This window comes from Typopeltis vanoorti, chromosome 2, assembly GCF_054136105.1.
Source record: "Typopeltis vanoorti isolate ZY-2024b chromosome 2, IOZ_Tvanoo_1.0, whole genome shotgun sequence".
Lineage (NCBI taxonomy): Eukaryota > Metazoa > Arthropoda > Arachnida > Uropygi > Thelyphonidae > Typopeltis > Typopeltis vanoorti.
In genome coordinates this window covers 131,527,043-131,545,793 of record NC_143550.1, presented here as the reverse complement: position 1 = coordinate 131,545,793, position 18,751 = coordinate 131,527,043, and the positions used below count along the sequence as shown (strand labels likewise).

At 36.0% G+C, this 18,751-nt stretch overlaps 1 protein-coding gene across 1 annotated transcript in view; it reads right to left on the bottom strand.

Moving 5' to 3' along the window:
• Window positions 1-18,751, bottom strand: part of LOC150109438 (P2R1A-PPP2R2A-interacting phosphatase regulator 1) — a 208,785-nt gene that overhangs the window by 171,666 nt on the left and 18,368 nt on the right. The gene's annotated exons all lie outside the window — the stretch shown is intronic.

Below are 18,751 nucleotides of genomic sequence, written 5' to 3'. Positions count from 1 at the left end.
AAAAGACATTTGGAAATCCTTCATAATGAGTATGTTAACTAACCTCGAGAGGTGTTTGCTGCCAAACTGAAATGTTTTGAAAAGCAAAAATCTAGCTTTAAAAAAACTTGTCTGTAAATGAAAAAGCTTTACTAGCTTCCTACAAAGTTGCATATAAAATAGCTAGGTGCAAAAAGCCCCATACACTATCGGAGAAGACCTAATTCTGCCAGCTGCAATTGATATTGTGAAAACTATGCTTGGAGAAAGTTTTACTAAACAACTACAGTGCATATCTATCAAATGATACCGTTGCCCGTGAATTGGTGATATATGTGAAGATATGCAGGAACAACTTTTGCTGAAGCTTTGTGACCAATTATTCTCAATTCAGCTTGACAAGGCAACAGATAGCAACAAGAATTGTCATTTAATTGCTTGTGTTCGATTTTGCAATGGATTATCAACAGTTGAAGAGTTAATGTTTTGTAAACCAATAGAAAGAAGAGCCACAGTACCTGAATTGTTCAAAATATTGGATGATTTTATATGCAAGGAAAACATACAGTGGAAAAATTGTGTTGGAATTTGTACTGATGGTGCTCAAATTATTTTGGACACAGTGCATGATTCATAGAGAAGCTCTTGCTGCAAAGGAAATGAGTCCTAGTCTAAACATTGTGTTAACAACGGTTATAACCGTGGTGAATTATATAAAAATGAGACCCTTAAAATCAAGACTGTTTTCTGAACTTTGCAAAGACATGGCTGGAGCAGAACATTCATCGTTACTATTTTACTACGAGATAAAATGTTATCACAGGGAAAAAGTTTACAACATGTTTACGAATTAAGAGATGAAATAGCAATCTTCTTGGAAGAGGAAAATCGCCACGAAGAAGCAGAGAAGTTTAGAGACCAAAGTTAATGCTTTTTGTAAAAAACTAGAGTTATGGAACAAAAACATAAAGCAACAAAAATTAGAAACATTTGCAAATGTAGATGAATTTATCAAAACCTACAAGGCAGAAGAGCAACACAAAGTTTTATTTGCAATTATTGAAAATCATTTAACAATATTGATAAAGAATTTTAGAAACTATTTTATAACCAATGACAACATAATGGCAATGTACAAGTGGGTTAGAAACCCATTTCAAATTACCCCTGAAGGTTTCTCAATTGAAGAAGTGAAACAATTTTAGACTTCAAGTCAAGCGGCGAAATCAAACAACAATTTGAATCTAAATCGCTATTTGAATTTTGGGTCGGTGATGATGAATTTTCTGCACTAAAGTCAAGAGCTTTTCGTGCACTTTTTTCATTTCCAACATCTTATCTTTGTGAAATCGGGTTTTCTGCAGTGGCTGCCTTAAAATAAATAAATAAATAAATACAGATCTCAGTTAAATATAGGAAGAGAGTGTAAATTTCCAATGCATCACCATCATATGAAAAACTTTGCTCTGTAACACAGGCACAAGAAGCCATTAATTTTTTGATTCATTGTTATTGTTTGTAGCTGGAAAATTTGCTGTAAACATTTTTACAGTAGGAAAATTCACTATAAGACATTTTTGCTGTAAAAAGTTACAGCGAAATAAAAAGTTACTTTTAGAAACAAAAAATCTGCTGACCTTACCAACCAACTAATCAGAGGAAGGTAATTTCTTTAAAATTAAGCTTTCTAAATGACAGTCTGCTTGTGTGCTTCCTTTGATAAATATTTCTATGCACTAACTCCGTTATATTGGTTTATACAGTGAAAAGTAGTCACTGAGGTGTCAGATTAGTAGATGATATGAACTATGTTTACTGAATAGATATAAAATATGGTGAAAAAACGATATTGGAAATGTGAAAAGGAAGAGTGCAAAAAAAAGAGTACATGCAGTATCGCAAGAGGATAATTTATCAATATGTAAAATATTTGGTGAGCATTGTCACCCTTCTCAACCCTCGAAACCTAAAGCTTATCAAGTAATGGCAAACTTAAAATCATCAGCTACTAGTTCACAAATCTCTGCTTCATCTTTAATTGCTGATATTTCATCAAATTTAGATAACAACACTTCATCTCTGATGCCGTCTTTAGCAAATTTGTATTGCAATATTAGAGGCTGGAAACTAAAGAAATGACAAGCATCCCCTATCCCAACTGGAAGAAGTGGATATAAAATGGTGAGCAGTTTTTATTATACGATAGTGATGAAAATGATGAAGAGAGAATTTTAATGTTTGGTACACGAGCTGGATTAGATGACCTTGAAACTAATAAAGATTGGGCATGCGACATTACTTTTAAATGCAGCCCAAATATATATTATCAGTTATTCACGCTACACATAGTAATAGGAAGTATAAGCATCTCACGTCTTTTTGCTCTGCTTCCTGGAAAATCAGAATTAACTTACAGCATTACAGCAGACTTACATTAACTTATAGATTATTCAGTGCCTTTAAAGGGCTACATTTGACTTCTAGAAAGCAACTATTAACGCTTTTTCTAAAATATTTACATCAACGACATGGCACAAAATATTTATTGCAAAATTGTTGACATTGGTTTAAAGTTATGCTATCAAACTGATGCTGAATTCAACACAAAAATTAAATGCTTCACAGCATTAGCATTTCTTCCAGTGAGCGATGGTATTGATGGATTTGTTGAATTCATTGATGATGATGATTTTATCCAAAGAATTTGTATCTTACTTAATATTATAATAACGGAATTAACTCATGTAAAATATTCTTTATTCGTAGAAGTTTCACGAGTGTCACAGGCATCATCAGTACAAGTACAAAGGCTAATTAAACAATATTTCCTAAATTTATTTAAAAAAATTTTTTTTTAAAATTTTATATACCGTATTTGGTGACATATAAGACGCACTTTTTTCTTTGAAAATAGGTCTGAAAAACAGGGTGCGTCTTATACGCCGATATTCAGTTTTTTATTACTTTCATTTCTGGAAATTTTCTCTGTTCCAAGTTATGCGATTTCTTTCTTGCTTCCTTGCAGCGTGGGAGAACATTCCAGTTACGTAGAATTCAGTGGATGCAAATGTTGTCGTGGTTGTTGTGAACGATGATAAATTTTTGCTGTTAAATTTTCTCTAAATTTCTTGGCAAATTATGGCTGAAAAACGTCGGCAGTGCTACAATATTGCATACAAGCTACGTGTGATTGCGTATGCTAAAGAACATGGAAACAGGGCTGCAGAGAGGCATTTCACTCCCCCCCCAAACTGAGAAAATGATAAGAACTTGGCAGAATCAGGAAGAGGATCTGAAAAAAGCAACTCACAGTAAACATAACCTACGAAGTGGAACTGCAAAATGGCCAGAACTTGAGGCAGAACTGAATATTTGAATTTTAGACTACAGAAAAGTGGGACTTTCAGTATCTACAAAAATGATTATTCATCAAGTGAAAGCGATAGCCACTAACAGAGGGATCGCCAACTTTACTGGATCAACATCATGATGTTCAAGATTCATGAAAAGAAACCAGCTATGTATGCGGACTAAAACAAAAATATCACAAAAGATGCCAGCTAAATACGAAGAAAAAAAATTATCGAATTTCATCGATTCGTCATTAAAGCAAGGAAACGAGAAAATTTTGAACTTAATCAAAATGAAACTGATCCCATACTAGCAGGGTACGCATGGGATCAGTTTTGTTCACACAGAACAGAAGATGTTAAAAATAAACTCAAGGAATTGAAAACTCAGTGAGCTGTAATTCCAGGAGGTCTAACTAGTTAGTTTCAACCTTTAGATGTCTGTATTAATAAACCATTTAAGAGATTTATGAAGAAATGGAACAGCTAGATGAAGCTTCAGATTATGAGGTTAAGCCATCAGGAAGAAGTCTAGCATCTCTCTCTCTTCATTTAGCTCTGAAGATGAATTTCTGGGTTTTGACGAAGAAGATTAAAAGGCCGGTACTCTTTCCTAATTAGATTAGGTATTTGTTGAAAGTAGACCTATTTATTGCTTTATAATTGAAATACTGTAAATTCATTATAATATTCAGTGATAAAGTTTTTTTCCTAAAAAACCATCGAATCTGTTTAGGTTAGGGGAGTGAAGTAACATTTCACATGTTTCTTTGTAAAGCTGTTCCATTAGGAACCGACTTTTGTGAATGACTTTTGTCTTGTTCCACTGAACTCTATGTCTAGTGTTGATGGCATGCTCTGCCATCAACACTAGAGTCCAGACTGTTCAGGTTCAAGGTATTGAATATACGACTTGTGTTCTTCTATCAGGATCAGAGCAGATCTTCCTGTTTGTCCAAAATATGATAACCCATAAGAGCAGGGAATCTGGTAGACACCTGGATAGCTGAGATATGGGAGCTTGTCCTTTGGAGATGTGAGGAATGTAGAGATTTTTCTGATGGGTTGAAAGGCCACACAAATATTTAGTGGTTTTAATACTTTAGCTATGCATTTGCTAACACCTTGCACATAGGGGATAGGTATACACATAGTTTCTTCTGTATTTGAAGAGGATGCTGAAGCACGATTACTTAAAGCTCTTTTTATGAAGGAATTCTTACAACCATTGGATATGAAGGAGGAATTAACATATTGTAATTCTTTTTGTAATAGTTCTTCTGAAGAACAAAAGGAGTGGGCTCTATGAACCAGTGTTTTTGTAGTACCTACCTTTTGACTGGAATGGTGATGTGATTCAGCATGGATGCACTGGCCTGTATGAGTCTCCTTCCTATAGACTGTGAATTGTAGGTTACCATCTGGTTGGCGAAGAATTAAGAGGTCTAGAAAGTACACCACTGGTTACCTTAAATCTTGCAGACTCACATCCTCCATATACCACTGTTTGATATCTGTCAGTCAGCCATCCTCTTATCCACACTAACATTCTATAATCAAACCCATATTCTCCAATTTATTCAACATTCTGTCAAAAGTCATAGCAAAAGTACCATGGTGTATCCATTTTCCTTGTCTAGTTCAATGGTAACATTGTCATAGAATGTCAGCAAGTTGCTAAAACATGACCTTCCCATAGTAAACCCATGCTGTTCACTGCACAGTAGAGATTCTCTGTCAACCCTGAATGCAAGCCCTAACCAATTTTTCCAAAATCTTCACCCACTCCTGAGATACCAATTGGTCAATAGATAGATACATTGGTCTTCGCACCATCATTATGCAATGGTGCGATACCATAAATTCTTTCTATTCCTGCAGAATCGTCCCTGTTCTGAGACTCATTAAACAGCCTGGTGAAAGGAATAGCCAGTTCAACAGAACACTCTTTTAGCACATGAGCTGATATCCCATCAGTCCCTATTGCTGAATTCTTATTCAGTTTGTGTAACAGATCTAATACCTCATCCTCATACAACTGAATTTCTTCATCCAATGAAAAGGTAACAGCGAGCTCAATGTCACATACACCAAGTTGATAGGTTTTAACAAAATGGGCACTCATTAGTTGAACAACCTCTTCAGCATCTGTAACTCTCATGCCATCTGCATTTAGAAGAGTTATTCTTCCATATTCATTCTTTCTTTTATTTGCAGCATATCGATAGAATTCTTGTGGGTTGTCTTTGGCACACAGAGCCAGTTTCTTTTCATACTCAGACTTTGCTTTCCGTATAACAGTTGTGACTATTCTAGCCTGCGCTTCTTATAATTTTCATAATGCACATCATCCTCACGCACACAGTATTCCTTCCACATCAATTTTTATTTTATTTATTTATTTATTTTTTTTTTTTTTTTACGAATCTCTTGTTTAATAAGATTACACATCCATTTGATTCCTACCCTGTTTATTCTTCATCATTTAAGTATTGTTTAAATGCTTTCCATGCACTGTCGGTATTCTCCCCATCCATCAACCGATCCCATTCCACTGAACTCAGTATACTTCTCAGTTGGTCATAATTTACTGCTTTGTAGTTCAGTATGTAACCTTTTCTGAATAGACATTCATAAACTTAGTCACTTCCCAAGTGAGTTATCGCATGATCACTGTCACTAACCGGAGCAGAATAGTTACATCTTTAACTGAAATGCTCTCTGACACTATAATTAAATCTAACACTCTTTGACCTCGAGTGCCTTCTGTCACATGCTGCTGGAGGAAGTTGTCCTCCAACAGCTCAATAAATGCATTTTCATTCTTCCTCATGAGATTCTACTGCTATCCAATCAATATTTGGATAATTAAAGTCTCCCATTATGATTACTCTTTTGGTGCTCATCTTTTCTATTTGGTTATGCATTTCTTCATCACTATCAACTGATCCACCAGGTCTGTAACAACACCCCATTATGTGATTGATCTTGTTAGATTCCTTCTCACACCAGATGGCTTCAAACTCATTGCCACATGAAATTCTTTTAGTAGTAGTACTACTACAATCATAGGTCTCAACTCTAACTGGATTCAAGTCATACGATATCATTAACAGCATGCCCCCTCCTCTCCTTTCCTCTCTATCCTTCCTAAAAATAGTATAGCCTTTACACTCGATACCAGTTAATATGTCTGATTCTGATAGCCAGGTCTCTCTACTGCCTACCATCTGAGATCCCAACATATTGACTAAAGCAACAAACTCTACCACTTTGTTTCTGATACTCCTAGCATTCGTGTACAGAGATAATAATCTACCTGCATGTTCTTTTGTATAATTTTGTCTGCAGTATGCATGACATAGTTGAACAACTTGTAGATTTTTATTCTTCTCTAGTGCCTTTTACACACAGACATCTTTGCACACTTGTGATGGGTCCAAACTGGACAAACATGAAATCATTCTCTCTTCGTCAACATTTCCATGACAAAGCCCATTATTAACACAGTGACATTACATTATCGCTCTTATACTTGCTTTCTCACCATTCCTCTCTTTATAATTTAGTTTTTCTGACTCTCTGTGTTAGGTCTCATACCAGTTATTAATGCATCAAATCATTTGCCATCATAGCCCTTCTTAATTCATTTTTATCATATTGAGATAAAATATTGACGATTTTCACATTCTCACTCTCACCTCTTTCAACAACCCTTTCATGCCCTCTCTCATACTGAACTTATCACTAGTTAAGTTGTTAGTACCTACTACAATTACAATCTCATTTCTTTTCTGTTTTTGAATCCTTTCTTTCATGCTTACACGGTGATCGGAATACACTATGAAAATTATGGATACAAGTACCGTGTTATAAACCAACATATCGTGATCACTTGGGTGGTTACCACCCAAGTGATCACGTCACTTTCTCACAAAAGCCATATCAGGACTTTTGTGAGAAAGGGTTATATGTGGAACTATAGAGCAGGTGATTATGGCAGGAGACTAATGAGGTGGCTTGCAGTGATATCGTGGAATGAGGAACTGCATAGAAAGGAAATCAATGCTGCTTGGTTTCTACTCAAGAAGTATCTGGCAGATGCAATGACTGAGTATATTCTGAAGGTCAAGAGATTAACACTTTGAGTCCTAGACCTACTGGGAGTTAAAGAACCCTGTGTTATGACCATTTTTAGCTCTATTTAAAAATTTCTGTGCAGTATTTCTATGAAATATCCAAATAATTATTTTTTGTCTTTTAGTTAGCATCTTTGATAATTAATTGGAACAAAAATTTTAGTTATACATGTGGTATGGACTCCAGAAACAGGTTGCAAAAAAATCAAATCAAAAATCAAAAAATCAAATCTTTTTATTTTTGAAAAAAATAAAAAATTAATTTTTTATTAGTTTCTACTTATATTTACTTCTTTAGTGTTCAAAATTCAACAAATTCAGCAAAATATTGCTTAGATGTTAAATAATGAAAATTATAAATAAAATTTATGTATGTTATTATTATGATGAAAATATCATTTTACATAGGGATGTACATCACTATAATTATCCACCATTGGCCACAAAAGTCGAGTGGTAAATTATTGAATTAGGCCATTCAGTTTTTGAAATGCTGCGACCTAGTGTGCGATCGCAAACACAACTTGCTGGATGGCCTCAAATTTGGTCACCCCTCATTCAAAGTTCTGTGTCACTGTCCCTTGACTCAGAGATCACATTTGTGGGTGGATCTGCTTCCTCTTGTTCTGGATCACTGTCTGCCCAATCATCTAATTCAGATCCTTCGTTATCAAGTATTTCCTCGAGCATTTGTTCTAATTCGCGTTCACTCAAGAACTGTTTTACACCCCTGCTCTGGGCACCATCGAGTCCTGGTCTGTCCATGGTGACAGAGAAATTCAAACTGATCTCTCAGGTCACAAGAAGAGAGTCGTGAATCCCTTATATCGTTTAGAATGGAGCAGCCATAGTTATGATGGCACGATGTAGCTGATGTTGAGTTACGATATACTAATATAAATTCCGTTTTTCATTGATAAAAATCAACCATTCTCATGGATAATGAAGTTGAAGGTTCGAATTTAACTACAGTACAGTCTGATAATGAATTTCAAGCATATATTATTATTTTCAGAATTTTTAATTTAATAATGTAAATATATACTGATGGGATTCTGGGTTCAAGTGTATATCCCCCCCCTCCCCTTGTCGATGTATGTTTACGTCAATAGGATTTAAATGTGTTAAATAAGGTAGGTGTAAAATGGATGACTGCAGAGGTGAAGAATGAAATCTGGAAGAAAATAGCATTTTGGGGGTGGCACAAGATGAATGAAGATAATCAGTTACATGAAGAGTACAAAGAGCAAGCAAGGAAGGTGACTCACTTAATAAGGTTAGCAAAGTGTGGTACAAGTAGCATTTGGCAAATGATGCTAAAAGAAATCCTAGGGAGATTTTTCAATGTGTGGGCAATAGACGGAAGAATAAGCAGTTCATAAAAGTATTCTATCCTTGTGATTGTAACGTAATGTAGAAGGTGAGAGAGCAGTGGGAATGTGGGAGGGAGGAACCAATGACAGTGAGTGAGAGGAGGTATATGAGAAATCAAGTAAACTTGATGTCAACAAGGCCATGAGACTTGATGGTATATCATTGCATATCTTGAGGGAATGTTCGTTCCAGGAGTTATCAATGGTTTTAATTTATATTTTTAATATGCATCTTAGATTAGCCCAGGTTCCAAAGGAGTGGAAAGATGGCAAAACTGTTCTGCTTCTAAAAGGGGATGATAAAACTAAGGCTTCAAATTATAGGGCAATCTACTTGTCTGGAGTTGTGGTTAAGGTGTTGGAGAAGCTAGTGAGGAGGATTCAGAACTAGGTTGACAAAAGTAGAATTCTCTTCAATGGACAGTATCGGTTTGCTAAAGAAAGATTGTGTTTTAGCAATCTGCTTATTTCTTATAACAAGGTGATGAATATATTGGTCACCAATGGATTGGTGACTGATAGGTATAAATAGGTTGCGTATGGATATAAATAGCTATAAAATGGATTGGTATCTGATAGGTATAAACAAGTGTTGTGTATGGAGGAGTAATATCCCAGAAGAGGAAAGTCACCGGCGACATACCCCAAGTGTCTGTTTTGAGTTGTATGTAAATGACATTGGAAAGGGCTTAAATGGTGATATGTAGTTGTTTGCAGATGATGCAAAGTTGGGGAGCATTATGAGAAGTAGAGAAGATGTACTTCAGATTAATTTGTTCGCAGTAGTGAACAAATTAACCCAAACAAGCTGAATTTTCAAGTTTTTAGTTTTGGTTTGGTTTTTGTTTTAGTTCACTATTTTAGTTGAGTACTGTGTGCTTTAACCTGTCTCTATGATGTTTATTAATAGTGTACATTTTTAATAGTGGAAACAAGTTTACATCCGTAGTGTTTTATTCATTTTATGTAGCTATATTATGGATACATCTCCAAGAAAGCATTCAAAAATATGTACTTTGGTTCAGCACACATCCATGACTCAAAGACATTTGCCAATGAGTGTGGTGCCAAACCAGCACCACACCACACTAATGCAATTTTAAAGAGGTTTAGGGAGACAGCTTTTCTCTTGACAGAAAAGGAAAATGTGGGCAAAAAAGAAAAACTACACTTACTCAAGATTGTTTACTAGTTAGGAAAAGCAAAATGAATCCAAGATTGTCTGTTGTAGACTTAAATAGAGATTTGGCAGCTAGTGGGATTAATGTTTCTGACATGATTGTCTGTCAAAGATTGTTAGAAGCAGGGAGGAATGCCCACAGACCAAAAAAAAAAAAAAAAGAAACAACTGTTGATGAAGGCTATGCAGAAAAAGAGGATTCAGTGGACAAAAGAGTACAAAGAATGGACTGTTGAGAAGTGGAAGATCATATTCTCAGATGAGAGCCATTTCTTTGTCAAAGGAGAGCAAGTACCCTATGTTTGCAAATCAGCAGCTGAGAAGACGTCTCCTGCCCACTTTCAACAAGCTCCAAAACACCCAACTAAACTATGTTCTGGGGGTTGCTTTACACATGACAGTACAGGATCAGTTGCGCTTTTTGACAAAATGATGAAAAGCGACTAATACATAAAAATATTGGAGAAAAGAGTGGTCCCCCAGATCCAGAAAGACAAAGAACTCATCTTCCAACAAGATCTTGTTCCTTGCCACACTTCAAAGAAAAAGTTCCTTAAAAACATATCATCCAATTGATTTAGTGGCTAGATCATCCTGACATCAAGCTAACAGAAAACTTGTAGGCCATAGTGAAAAAGAAACTTGGAAAATGAAATTGTGATAAAATGGATAACTTAATACAATCCATTATAAAAGCATGGTTTCGAGAAGTAGAAATAAGAAAAATGTGTTCTATATTGGTACAATCCATGCTTGAGTGAATGAATGAACTTATCAGGAACAGAGGAACACACAAATTATTAGTTAAAACTGGAGTTTAATTTTTGTACTTATTTTATGTTGCGAAATTAAAATTTTTCTTTAAAATGTGAGTGTTCGGATTAATTTGTTCATTACTGTAAACAGACTATCTGAATGGGTGGGGATATCAGTTTAACATTACAAAATGTAAGGTTTTAAAATTTGGGAAGCAAAGATGGGATGCAGAGTATAAGATTGGTGGGGATATTTTAGAGGAGGTGAAGGAGATGAAAGATCTGGGGATGATGGTGGATAGAGACTTGAAATTCTGTGGACATTTTACTAAAATTGTGAGAATGACACAATGGATTATGGGAATGATGTAGAGAACACTGACTTGCAGAAGTAAAGATGTTTTGATTCCAGTGCACAAGACTTTGATCAGTCTGCATATGGCTTACCGTGCAGATTTGGTTACAAGGTTTTCAAAAGGATGATGAGATGTTGGAGAGGGTCTAGAAACAATTGACTAATTGGTATCTGGTCTCTGGAATGTGAACAGATTGAGAGAATACAAATTACATAGCCTAGTGCATAGAGGGAAGGGGGGGGGGAGACATGATCAAGACATATAAGTTGGTAAGGGTAATTACCAGATTTGCATGGACGAGTTTTTCCATAGAATATCTCGAGACAGGAAGAACAAGAGGCCATCTCTGGAAACTGTATAAGGTGGGTGTGAGCAGGGCAGTGAGTAGTAGATTTTTTGCATGGAGAATGGTGGGTGTTTGGAATACATTTCTTGAGAGTGCAGCGAGTGCAGGGACAGTGAATACATTTAAGTCGAGGTACGGTGAACTGCACATGTGAGAGCAGGACCTCCCATGATGAGCCTCTTGACTCCACGGAGGTCTGTTTTGATAATAATGGATACACCATGATAGGACACCACACAAAATGCTGTTGCATCAATTGGAGAATATGGAATTGGAATATAAACTCTTGACTTGAATCAGTGGATGGTTGACAGACAGATATCAAAAAGTGGTATACGGTGGGTGTGAATCTGCCAGATTTAAGGTGACCAGTAGTGTAACTCAGGGTTCAGTACTCGGGCCATTATTGTTCAAATCAATACATTAATGACATCAGACAGGATCTAACATCAGATGTGCAATTGTTTGCCAATGAGGCGAAGATAGTAATCATGGATGCTACTGATATTCAGCACTTACAAAATGATTTGAATAGGCTGGAAATTTGGCCAAATGAAAATGGCTGCCAGTTTAATGTTAGTAAGCATAAAGTTATGAACTTTGGCATAATTAGAGTTCCAGCAGCATAATATATTAGTGGGGTTATGCTACAAGAAACTGAGGAGGCAAGGAATCTTGGCGTATTGGTGGATTAGAATTTGAAGTTCAAAGGTCACATAGCAAAAGATGCAAATACAATTCAGAGGATAATTGTGATGTTGAAGCAAACCTTGATATGTAAGAATAAGGAAGTCATTTTGCCTCTTTATAAGGCTTTGATAAGACCACACCTGGATTATTGTGTGCAGATTTGGTCTCCCGAGTTCCAAGGGGATAAAAGAAGCTGTGGAAAGGGTAAGAAGAGTTAGAAAGATTATATCCAGATTATGGGATTTAGATTATGAGGATAGACTGCGAGCATGTGGACTGCAGATTCTGGTTAACAGGAGAAAGAGGGGTTGATATGACAGAGGTATATAAACTTTTGAATGGGTGTTATAGGATATCACCTGATGAAATTTTTTGTTATATGGAAGATGGGGAGAGAATATGGGGGGACATCCATAGAAGTTAAGTTTGTTCACAGTCAAGAAAGGGGTAAGAGCTAGGTTTTTCTGCCAGAGAGTAGCGAGCGAGTGAGTGGAATAGTCTGCCTTTAGAGGTAGTGAGTGCATCTAGTGTGAATGAATTTAACGGAAGGTATAACAGCTGGTTCGGGTGATTTATAGTCTCCCTTGATGAGTCCTTGACTTCATGGAGGTCTTAGATGATAATAATAATAGTATCTAATTTATTCACTTTCACTATGCCCTCCAGCTATTTTACATAGCAGGGAAAAATCTACAAACAGACAAGCGGGAAATTCATGGCTGTGAAAGCACAGTACTCCACGGGTACTCCACGGGCTTCTTGCCAATCTTTTTCATGGAACATTTTGAAAACACAATCCTAAACATTGCCCTCTCTGAAACTAACAATATGGCTAAGCTACACCAATGATGGATTCTCCATATGGCCACATGGTGAAGATATGTCAGAAACATTTTTAAGACACTCAACAACACCAGAAGATCTATTTCATCATTAACCCCACAACCAGCCATGACATCTATAGACATCCAGCTAAATCTGGATACGATTATGTAACACATATTGAATAACATGGATAAGAAGTGCAATTTGGTCTCACTATTTCATCCACCTCACCGGTAGGGAGGTTAAAAAGGAAAACAATAACTGTTTGCCCTACCTTGACACTGTAGTTATCCACCTTCCCAATGGATCCTTTCCTGTCTATAGAAAAGCTACCCACACCGGAAGGTAATCCATCACTTAAATAAATTTGGCTGCATCACACTGCCAAAAAACTGAGAGATCATCATGAGACCTTCAGCAAGATTCCACCACTGCACCTATGAATAGGACTTGGCGACAAAGGCAAAATGCTGACTTATTATCTAATTAGCTAAACTAATTTAGTTAATTATTACTTTTAGATGTAATAATTGTATTCTCCATTAAACATCAACATGAGAGAGAGAGAGATCATCAGTTCATTGGATTGTCTTCTTCTGGATACCATCAAGTATTTTTGAATAGATTTTGGTGTGCCTCAGCAGGACAGATTTGGGATTTATACTATGAATATATTAGAAGCTCAACAGCTGAGAAATGCAAAATGATACCTAGTTTTTCGAGCAGAGGAGGCTATGGCTGTGATGTGCTTATACCCAGGAACGGCTAGAGGTAAAGCCACCTCAGAGAGAGACAGTGGAATCTAAGTATTATCAAAGGTGGATGGAAGCGTGTTCTATATCTCAGTAAAATAAGACAGGACTATATATTAACATATAGTTCTTAATAATAATCTGGTAAATCATTATTAAGAACAATATTGTTTAATTATAAGTTTTTATTATACATACATATACATTTCATTTTTTTTAATACCATGCACACTTCAATTGATCCTAATAGTATCAGTGTTTACTTGGCTGTTGTGTGACTGCATACAAGGAAAGATTTCCATTCTCTATATACCTTTATTATCATTATTATTATTACGTGGCACCTCCAAGGACTCATCATGAGAGGGTTATACCTCCACTACAACTTACTGTCTTCCATACTTAATCCTCCAACTACACATCACTATTACTATCAACACATAGCACTATCTACCATCCACCACCACAATAGTACATATTGTTTATAAATTGTGTATTCTCATGTCCAATTTGCCTGTATAGTGGATGAAAAACCCAAGTTCCAGGGAGAAAAACACCCTGCTAACTAACTCACCTTCAAATGAAAAAGCCCGTGTAAAGATTCCCCTTGTCATAACAAAAATTTAACCTGGTTCTTTTTCAATCGCAGGATGCAATGTGCTGTCATTCTTTCAATTGCACTATGGAGGTGCTTCATTGTTTTTTTTTGTTTGTTTTTTTTAAATTTCAAACTGTATTATATCGATAATGATCCATGACACATAAATTGAAATATTTGCAGTTTATCTATTTTAATTAATTTTTTAACTGCGTCTATGTGTAATTTACACAGTTTGAATATAGGTTATTTCAATGCCGTATGATAATGCCAGATGAGTATGAAAGATTAAGAAGAATAACAAATGGATTAATGCACGTTTATGCCAGGCATCAGAAACTGTATCATGTTGTATGTGACCATGGGATGGGATAAGACATGTTGTACATGTGCTTATCATGCGTGCTTATTTCTTTATTGTTTATTTATATTTCTCTCTGTTTCTCTCTCTCTTTTCTTAACATTCCTGGTAAACGACACCACACCTGCACTAATTCCTTCCATCATAATGCACAGCAAAACAAAAGGAAAAGTTTTATTTAGCATTAACTACAATACAACATTCTAATAACCTTTTTCAAAATGATAAGGGAAATTTATTCCTAGAATTTTTGAAGATTAGCTTTCTATTCTTTTAATCTCTTTTTATTTTGCAGGAATCACCTGGAGTAAAAAAAGTAGACAAAAAATCATGAAGGTTTAACGAAAACTGCATTTTTAAAACTGATGATATGGCAGTAACTATTTCATACAGAATTTGTGATATCTCATATTAAGTGATATTGAAATTTCTTTGGTAAATGAAATCCAAGAAAGAATATGATTGTTTTATAAAAGTAATCAATGTCAGTCATGTGTGTTGTATGCAGTGTTTGACTGTATTTTTGCACACACATACAAATATTTTTTCTATGGAGTTCACATCCCACCTCCCCTTTTCTCAAAGCAATATTTAATTGAAAACATTTTAAGTTGTAGAAAATATAAGTGGTTACAGCAGTTCACAATGATATGCAGCAATACTTCAATATTGCTAGAATTAAGCAGGGGGGGGAAGCCCCTAATTGCAATGATTGCTCTGTGTTCTTTTGCTATTGTTATAGATAATGAAGGATGATATAATCATAAAATTGAAATATCACTAGACACTGATATACACAGCTGACTTTCATTAGAGAAAACTTGTAGGGGCAATTACAGGAATAGTTTGTTATACTGGATAGTTTGCTATAATGTATTTCCTTCAGCACAACATATGCTATTGGGGCTCTAACACTATTTGGTAGTGTTTTTTTATAGTTAATGAGTTTGTTGTAATGATGTTTGCTATAGTGAGAGTCAAATATACATCACCAGGCAAAGAAATCAACCCATTTCATGTAATATTTTGAAAAATAAAGTTGTTTTTTTTTAAGACGAGAAATAGGATAACATTACTTTTGAGATTTTCTCTAAGATTAAGACAGTTCATGAATACTAGGTTTTAAATGAAAATTCCATCATAAAACATTGCAAATGGAATGCCATACATATTGGCCAATTTTGAAAAAATATGCCTGCTGATGTGGATAGGACATAATAGCAAGTCAAGAGAGATCCTGCCAGATGAGCAACACATGCAAGACACAGTACTGAATAAATGTTTTAATTCTGGAGCATAGTTTTGAACACTACTGGGGAAAAGGAAATAACATGAAGACCACAAGAATACTGGAAAACCGAGGATATTCAGGATTCTTCTGATGTCTGACAAAAGATCAAGAGGCACATAGTGAGTTCTTGGTAAAGTGTGGTGGGGGGACATTGCTTTGGTCCATCAGTGCTGGAGCAGGAGAAGAATAATTCCAGGAGGTCAATTCTAGGCTTGTCTTTGGGTGATGCTATACTTGCACCATCTGGATATGAGAAGTGAAGAACAAATATACAAAGGTTGAACAAAATAGTGATGGCAAGGGACCAGAAGGCTCCCTTGTCATTTGAGTAGGAGCTAAGTTGTTTTGTACCTGGCCCATTCAAAGTCGACTCTGGAAGAGGTGATGTGCTGCAGCACAGCTGATTAGTTTCAAGACATTTACACATTATTATTATTTTTTTTTTAATGTCTTGTTGAAAACTGAAGTTTGGAGAGTGGTCTGAAGTTTGAGTGGAATGGATGAAGGCCTTCATTTCAGTAAAATTATTTCAGTTATTCAGTTGGAGTAGGTATCTGAATCAGAAGAGAAAAAAACAGTACTCAAGAAAAAGAGAAGTCCTAAAGGTCATCCCACTTTAAATGACTGTAATACCAAAGGATGGTAGACAGAAGTGGGGCTGGGAGACAGGCATTCTGTTGAAAAAAAAGAGACTTGGATAAGATTATGATCAGAACCACTAAGATGAAAGTTGATATCTACATATTTATCAGGCAAATGGCTAAGAAAAGTTCAAGTACTTTCTTTTATGTGTACAAGTGCAAGCTGGATGGCATGCAGCTCAGCTGTACAGTACTGCATTCAAGTGGAATTTAAATGAAGGCAATCTGGTAAGAAAACCAGCATGCTCAAAAGAACTGTCAGTATAGACAAGCAAGAAATCAGAATAATCTATTCTATGTGTGTGTGCGATAAATAGCTAGAGGTAGCCTAACAATGGAGTATGTGACCTTCTCAGCAAGCACACTGCGAGAGGCCACAGGATGAAGTGAAGACCTGCCATGTAGGTAAGTTTATCAACATTCATAATAACAGCTTGCAAGACACAGTACTGAATAAATGTTTTAATTCTGGAGCATAGTTTTGAACACTACTGGGGAAAAGGAAATAACATGAAGACCACAAGAATACTGGAAAACCGAGGATATTCAGGATTCTTCTGATGTCTGACAAAAGATCAAGAGGCACATAGTGAGTTCTTGGTAAAGTGTGGTGGGGGGACATTGCTTTGGTCCATCAGTGCTGGAGCAGGAGAAGAATAATTCCAGGAGGTCAATTCTAGGCTTGTCTTTGGGTGATGCTATACTTGCACCATCTGGATATGAGAAGTGAAGAACAAATATACAAAGGTTGAACAAAATAGTGATGGCAAGGGACCAGAAGGCTCCCTTGTCATTTGAGTAGGAGCTAAGTTGTTTTGTACCTGGCCCATTCAAAGTCGACTCTGGAAGAGGTGATGTGCTGCAGCACAGCTGATTAGTTTCAAGACATTTACACATTATTATTTTTTTTTTTTTAATGTCTTGTTGAAAACTGAAGTTTGGAGAGTGGTCTGAAGTTTGAGTGGAATGGATGAAGGCCTTCATTTCAGTAAAATTATTTCAGTTATTCAGTTGGAGTAGGTATCTGAATCAGAAGAGAAAAAAACAGTACTCAAGAAAAAGAGAAGTCCTAAAGGTCATCCCACTTTAAATGACTGTAATACCAAAGGATGGTAGACAGAAGTGGGGCTGGGAGACAGGCATTCTGTTGAAAAAAAAGAGACTTGGATAAGATTATGATCAGAACCACTAAGATGAAAGTTGATATCTACATATTTATCAGGCAAATGGCTAAGAAAAGTTCAAGTACTTTCTTTTATGTGTACAAGTGCAAGCTGGATGGCATGCAGCTCAGCTGTACAGTACTGCATTCAAGTGGAATTTAAATGAAGGCAATCTGGTAAGAAAACCAGCATGCTCAAAAGAACTGTCAGTATAGACAAGCAAGAAATCAGAATAATCTATTCTATGTGTGTGTGCGATAAATAGCTAGAGGTAGCCTAACAATGGAGTATGTGACCTTCTCAGCAAGCACACTGCGAGAGGCCACAGGATGAAGTGAAGACCTGCCATGTAGGTAAGTTTATCAACATTCATAATAACAGCTTGCATAATCTCTTTCATATAAATACCAAATAGGAAGATGGTGGTGGTCTAATATGTGTCATACTGATACCAAAGTAAGGGGGAAAAAAGTCCACATTGGAAGCTTAGACAACAACTTTATTTTTAGGGCATAGTTAAGTAACAACTGTTTCCAAAGTGTCAGAACAGGTTCACTTACTTTGAAAGAGTGAATAGACAATTGCAAAATACACCAGTAGCTATTCTTACACCTTGATGAAGGATAGGTTACAACAATTGCAGGTATTCTCTCTCTCTCTCTCTCTCTTGCAGAAGCATATGGACTCGAGACCCATAACCAAGCCTTGAGTCAACAGTGATAAAGGCAAAGCAAGGGATATAATTGCACTTTTCTCTTAATCGATGAATGTATGCAAGAAGTGTAAGCTTTGCCAAAAATGAGTCCTAAGAACTTAGCTTGTTGCTATTGGGATAATGGTTTGTCCCATCCTTAATTATGGGTTTAGGTGAAAGGTGTATTTTCAGCAAAAGTGTACACACACACTTTTTTTTTTCCTTGCTGAAAATTACTAAGAGATCATGAATGGATAT